This window comes from Dromiciops gliroides, chromosome 3 (genome assembly GCF_019393635.1).
Source record: "Dromiciops gliroides isolate mDroGli1 chromosome 3, mDroGli1.pri, whole genome shotgun sequence".
Taxonomy (NCBI): domain Eukaryota; kingdom Metazoa; phylum Chordata; class Mammalia; order Microbiotheria; family Microbiotheriidae; genus Dromiciops; species Dromiciops gliroides.
Genome location: NC_057863.1, coordinates 479,074,394 through 479,081,865, shown reverse-complemented (window position 1 = coordinate 479,081,865; position 7,472 = coordinate 479,074,394). Strand labels below are relative to the sequence as shown.

General features: G+C 40.2%; 1 pseudogene; it reads right to left on the bottom strand.

Moving 5' to 3' along the window:
* Positions 1–1,145: 1,145 nt before the first annotated feature.
* LOC122747803 lies at positions 1,146–6,757 on the bottom strand (annotated as a pseudogene).
* Positions 6,758–7,472: the final 715 nt, after the last annotated feature.

The following is a 7,472-nucleotide window of genomic DNA, read 5'->3' as shown; positions in this document are numbered from 1 at the left end:
ACAGTCTCTTACCCTCCCCCCACTCATATCTATTACCAAGGCCTATAGAATTCATTTTTTTTTTTTTGCAGGGCAATGGGGGTTAAGTGACTTGCCCAGGGTCACACAGCTAGTGCCACCTAGCTGCCCCCCATAGAATTAATTTTTGCAACATCTCTCAAATATGCCCCCTTCTCGCCTCTGATACTGCCAACACTCTGGTGCAAGCCTTCATCACCTCATGCTTGGATTATTGCCATAGCCTATTGATGGGTCTGCCTGCCTCAAGTCTCTCCCCAATTTAATCCATTCAGCCACCAAAGTGATTCTCCTTAAGTACAGGTCTAACTACGTCACCAGCTTCCTCAATAAACTCCAGTGGCTCCCAATCATCTCCAGTATCAGATATTGTCTTCCCTGTTGGGCACTCAAAGCACTTCATTAACCTAATTCATTCCTGCCTTTCCAGTTTTCTTTTTTTTCCTTTTCCTTTTCTTTCTTTCTTTCTTTCTTTCTTTCTTTCTTTCTTTCTTTCTTTCTTTCTTTCTTTTTTTCTTCTTTTCTTTTCTTTTTTTTTTTTTTGGCGAGGCAATGAGGGTTAAATGACTTGCCCAGGGTTACACAGCTAGTGTCAAGTGTCTGAGGCCGGATTTGAACTCAGATCTTCCTGAATCCAGAGCTGGTGCTTTATCCACTGTGCCACCTAGCTGCCCCCTCCAGTTTTCCTATACCTTATTCCCCACTACATATGCTTTGATTCAATGACACCGACTTCCTTACCTCTACACAAACAAGATATTCTGTCTCTCAGCTCTGGGCATTTTCTCTTGGCTGTCCCCCATGCCTGGAATATCCTTGCTCCTCAACTCTGCCTACTGGTTTGTCTGGCTTTCTTTAAGTCCCAACTAAATTCTTGTCTTTTATAGGAAGTTTTTTTTCCCAATAGTTATTAATCTAGTGCCTTTCCTCTGTTAATTATTTCCTACTTATTCTGTATATAGCTTGTTTGTATGTACTTGTTTGCACACTATTCCCCCATCAGATTGTGAACTCCTTGAGGGAAGTGACTGTCTTTTGCCTCTTTTTGTATCCCAAGTGTTTTGCACAGTGCATGGCACATCGTAGACAGTTTAAAAACACTGACTGATTGATCTGTATAGAGCTGATCATTGAACCTGTAGGAGTTTTTAAGAGCACAAAAAGTGAGAGTGTAAGGAGAAAAACAAAGCAAATTCTTGGTGATAAGATGCTTAGTAGGTGGGAGATGACAAAGGATGTTGAGTAGGAATAGTCTGACAGATAGGATGACAACTAAGAATAGTTTCCCAAAAGACAAGGGAGAATAGAATATACAAGAGCACAGGGTCAAAAGTTGCAAAGATGTTAACTAGAATGAGGACTGAGAATAGTTCTTTGGATTTAGCAGTTCAGAAGTTACTGTTAACTGCAGAGTTCAATTTCTTTTTTTTTTTTAATAATAAACATTTTTTATTTATAGTTTCGAGTTCAAAATTTTATTCCTCCTTCCCTCATTGCTCTCCCTAAGGTGGTAAGCAATCAGATATAGATCATACATGTATGATTATGTGAAACATTACCATATTAGTAATTTTGTACAAGAAAACTTGAATAAAAGAAAAAAATGAAAGTGAGAAACGCCATGCTTCATTCTGTGTTCAATCAATATCAGTTCTTTCTTTGGAGGTGGATAGTATGTTTCATCATTAGTCCTTTGGGATTGGCTTGGATCATTGAATTGCTGAGAATAGCTGTCATTCACAGTTCTTCATTAAACAATATTGCTGTCTCTGTGCACAATGTTCTTTTGGTTCTGCTCACTTCACTATACATCAGTTCATACGAGTCTTTCCAGGCCTTTCTGAAATCATCCTGCTTGTCATTTCTTATAGCACAACAATATTCCATCACCATCATATACCACAGCTTGTTTAGTCATTCCCCAATTGATCGACATGTCTTTGATTTCCAATTCTTAGCCTCCACAAAAAGAACTGCTGCTGCTATAAATATTTTTGTACAAATAGGTCTTTTTCTCTTTTGGAGGATGTCTTTGAGATATAAACCTCGCAGTGGTGTTGTTGGATCAAAGGGTATTCACAGTTCTGTAACCCTTTGGCCATATTTTCAAATTGCTCTCCAGAATGGTTAGATCTTTTCAAAACTCCACCAACAGTGGATTAGCATCCCAGTTTTCCCATATCCCTTCCAACATCCAATATTTTCCTTTTTTGTTATATTTGCCACTCTGATAGGTGTGAGGTGATATCTCAGAGTTGTTTTAATTTCCATTTCTCTGATCAATAGGAATCTAGAGCATTTTTTCATGATTGTAAATAGCTTTGATTTCTTTATCGAAAAACTACCTGTTCATATCCTTTGACCGTTTATCAATTGGGGAATGACTTGCATTTTTATAAATTTGACTCAGTTCTCTATATAATTGAGAAATGAGGCCTTTATTAGAAATACTTGTTTCAAAAATTTTCCCCAGTTTTCTGCTTCCCTTGTTTATCTTGGATACATTAGTTTTGTTTGTGAAAAAACTTTTAAATTTTATATAATCAAAATGCTATTTTACATTTTGTTTTGTTCTTTATATCTTCTTTAGTCCTAAATTCTTCCTCTGCTCATAAATCTGGCAGTTTCCATGCTCTCTCAAATTGCTTATGGTATCACCCTTTATATGTAAATCATATACTCATTTTGACTTTGTTTTAGTATATGGTATGAGATGTTGGTCTATACCTAGTTTTTGGCATACTAGTTTCCGGTTTTCCCAACAGTTTTTGTCAAATAATGAGTTTTTGTTCCAAAAGCTTGCAACTTTGGGTTTATCATAAAATGGATTATTATAGTCATTTACTTTAGTGTAATTTCTACCTATTCTAGTCTGCTGATCCACCAGAGAGTTCAATTTCAACCAAGTCGTCATGTCAGAAGGGCAGTTAGGTTGGCACAGTAGATAAAGTGCTAGGCCTGGAATTAGGAAGACCTGAGTTAAAATCTGGCCTCAGCTACTTAGTAGCTGTACAACCCCAAGCAAGTCACTTAACCCCGTGTGCCTCAGTTTCCTAATCTGTAAAATGACCTGAAAAAGGAAATGGCAAACCACTCTGTGATCTTTGCCAAGAAAACCCCAAATGGGGTCATGAAAAGTCAGACAGGACTGAAATAACTGAACACAACACACAACGACAGTCATGTCAGAAGCCAGAATCCAAGGGGCTAAAAAGTGAATGGGAAGGGAGGAAATGCAAGAAGTCTAAAAGACTTTTTCTAGAAATTTGACTGCAAAAGGGAGAAGAGACATAGGATGAAAGTTTGAAGGAACTATAGGGTTACAAAAAACAGAATAAAGAAAACAAATCTCAAAAAGGAAATAGTAAGGATACAAATACAAAACAAAACCAGTTTGTGCCTTCAAGGATCTTATATTACAATTGTTGTTGTTGTTCAGTTGTGTCCAACTTCTCATGTCCATGGAGTTCTCTTGGCAAAGATGCTGGAGTGGTTTGCCAAACCTACTAGGTGACATCAAATATAGGGGAATGGCAGCCGGGAAAATAGGTATTTTGCTTTGGAAAGTTACAGGAATTGTGAGTGGAGTCACAGGAGATCACATTGACACACTCGTTCCAGTAACAATGGCAGTATTGATTGTTTATTGTTTCAGAACAAAAAAAAATACAAAACAAAAAAAAATAGAGTTGAGAGTATGCGCACAATAGCAGGGCAGCTGCAGAGAAGATGGAGGAGGGAGGAAAAGGAAGGATGGCTGGAACTGGCCTTGATGTAACAGGTCATGTGCCACAACCACCACTGGAAATAGAGGGCAATTTTCCATGGGATTTATAGGAAATCACTCGAAATAAACTCCAAATTTAACATATAGAGAAATGAGGATACCAAATATCAGAGCTTTCAGGTCAAAGAAAAAATACTGCAAGTAGTCAGAAAGATACCAATGACATACCAAAGAACTCTCATATTCACACAGAATTATACAGCAAATATAAGGAAGGAATAGGGAATCTGAAATTTGATATACCATAAGGTAAAAGGAAAAAAAAAAGAGCCCAAATGAGCATCTTACAAAATTTAGCCTAATCCTAGAGGGAAGAAAATAACCAATAGACCTTTAATAGGACAGATAAAATCCAAAATATACATGTTGAGAGACCCAGAACTGAGTAGACTAATTGAAATGGCAAGCAGAAGAGGAGAGAGAGATCTAAAAAAGTAGATGAGTTTCAACAATTTGAAATAGTTGAGAGATGAACAAATGCTTACCATTCTCTAAAGATCAACAAGGGAATATAAACAGCCAAACTCTCAGGGCCTGGGAAATTTTATGTTATATACATATATACACATGTAATAATAGACACACATATATGCATATACTGCATGTGTATAGCGCACACATATACATATGTGTGGTATGTGTGGGTATGTGTATATACATGTGTAATACATACATATATATACATGTAGTGTATGTATACACACATACACAGTAGTGGATGGAATGGAAAGGAGGAAGAAGTTACTATTTATTCTAATCAGAAGAGAAAAATAAATGAGGATGAAAGTAAGCGGTGAAGGTAATTGTTATTGTTGTTTAGTAATTTTTCAGTCATGTCTGACTTCGTGACTCCATTTGGGGTTTTCTTGGCAAAGATACTAGAGTGGTTTACCATTTCCTTCTCCAACTCATTTGACAGATGAGGAAACTGAGGCAAACAGAGTTAAGTGACTTGCCCAGGGTCACACAGCTGGTAAGTGTCTGAGACCAGATTTAAACTCAGGAAGATGAGTCTTCCTGACTTCAGGCCCTGGGCTCTATCTACCAAGCCATCTATCTGTCTTCAGCATGGAGATAATAATTGAATCCTCTGGAGCTGTTGAGATCACCAAATGAAATAGTATGTTGTAATAACACTATTTCCCAGGGCCCAGGTGAGTGCCCTGTGGGACACCCAAGGTTATCTAGAGTGACCTGGATGAAGATTTAGCAAAGGAGATCGAGAAGGAAAGGTCCTATAGGTAGGAAGAGAGCCAGGAGGAGCATATTGTCATGAAAAGAAAGGGGAAAACAGAGTCATATAAGATTAAAAACGAAGTTACATTCTATTGAAATGTGGTGAGCAAAATATAATTTTTTAAAAGCAACAGATTCATGAAATGCATGTTCAGAACTGCTGCTCTAACGCTTGCTTCCCCCCTGAGGCTCAGGCCCCAGAGCAATTGTGGGTCCCTTTCTGTTCAAGTCTTCTACCACCCTGGTTCCCTACACCTTGAGATCTTGTATTATTCTAAGCCTCCTGTGTCAGCAGATGATGGAAGTGGTCATTCTCTCTTGGTGCACTGGGCTGAACTTAGCATCAGTGTTAGTGCTGTAGTCTCATGCCACTCTCATACGGAATGAGGCTCACCCAAAAGACACTCTAAACACAGAGCAAGCCTCCTGCTCTCAATCTCTGAAAAATGCCCTAGGACCAGGTAGTACAGTGGGTAGAGCTGCAGGACTGGAGTCAGGAAGAACTGTGTTCAAATACAGCCTCAGACACTTAATAGCTGTGTGACCCTGGGCAAGTCACCTAACCTTGTTAAGTGTTTCTGTAAAATGAGCTCTAGAAGGAAATGGCAAGCCAGCCCATTGCCTTGGGATCATGAAGGGTCAGATGCAACTGAAACAACTGAGTAACAATACAACCTCTAGAACCTTGATAGATGTGAGTCCCTTTCATTCATTCCATGCCATTTAGGATCTCAAACATAGGGAAAAGGGGGGAAGGAAACAAGAGTTGTTTGTTTGTTTTTGTTTGTTTTGTTTTGTTTTTGTTTTTGTTTTAAGCAGGCATGGTTCAGTTTATTCATTGTTTATTAAAAAAAAAATCGTATGTGGTTGCCACAGCAACTGCCTGGGTCCCTCTGGACAGACATCTGAGTTGTGAGTCTTCACAAGATGATCTGTGAATTCCTGATAGGGAGACTTAGTAAACACAGTCCTCCTTCCACAGGTCTGGGATTAGGTAGCTGTGTGTTTTGGAGATGGTATGGAAGGAAGCTTTAGCAAAGTTGCCCACAGTGACAGTACAGCTCCTTGCAGAAGTGTAGCAGTCATCAATTCCAGCCATCATCAGGAGCTTCTTAGGCACAGGAGCTGAGACAATGCCAGTACCTCGAGGGGCGGGGATCAGGCGCACCAAAACCGATCCACAGCGCCCAGTGACCTTGCAGGGCACTGTGTGAGGCTTGCCAGTCTTGTTCCCCCAGTAGCCACATCTCACAGGAGCAATGGACAGCTTGGCCAGAATGAAAGCACACGAATAGCTGTGGCTACTTCCTTGGAGCACTCGACACCCAAGCCAACATGGCCATTGTAGTCGCCAATGGCCACAAAAGCCTTGAACCTGGTACGTTGTCCAGCTCTAGTTTGTTTTTGAACAGGCTTGATCTTTAGAACCTCATCCTTCAGTGAAGACCCCAGGAAGAAATCTATGATCTCAGATTCCTTTTTGGGAAGGGAGGAAAAGATAGATCTCCTCCAAAGACTTGATCTTCATGTCCTTGATGAGGCGGCCCAGCTTGGTGACAGGAACCCAATCCTATCTTCGGCCTTTCCTCCTTGGACCCCTCGCCTGTGGCCCTGCCCTCAACCTTGGCCCCCCACTTCTGAAGCCACCTCGGGAGCCCCCTCAGCCTCCAACTCTGGGGCCCCCAGAGCCTCCAGCTCTCCCTGCAGTACTGGCATTGTCTGCCATTTGGTGTTCGTTAGAAGTAGAAGGCAAGCATTTATTAAATGCCTACTGCATGCTAGTGATTTACAAATGTTAACTCTTTTGATCTTCACAACAACCCTAGAAGATAGGTGGTATCATTATTCCCATTTTACAGTTTAGAAGATTGAGACTGAAGTTAAGTGACTTGTCCAGGGTCACTCACCTGGGAAGTGTTTGAGTCCAAATTTTGTACTCAGGTGGTCCTGACTCTAGGCCCAGCGCTCTGTGCACTATGGTATCACCTGGCTGCCTACTGTTCCACCTTCATAGCATATTGTTCAAGTCTCAAGGGCGCCATTTGCTGTAAATCCCTTAGCCTTTCTAAAGCCTCATTTTCCTTCTTTGCAAAATGGTGATAATGATCCTTTGACTACCTAAGTAAAGCAAGGATGTTATGTGGAAAGCTGTGAACTATTTTTTTTTTTTTCTTTCAGGGCAGTGAGGGTAAATGACTTGCCCAGGATCACACAACTAGTAAGTGTCAAGTGTCTGAGGCTGGATTTGAACTCAGTCCTCCTGAATCCAGGACCAGTGCTTTATCCACTGTGCCACCTAGCTGCCCAGCTGTGAACCATTAAAAGCCACATTTAAAAAACCGAAAAGGACATGAAAATCAAGGATAATTTTATTACTACTCTCGGTTAAAGTTATTTTTTTAAAGGTGATGAAGAAATCACAGAAAGCTTC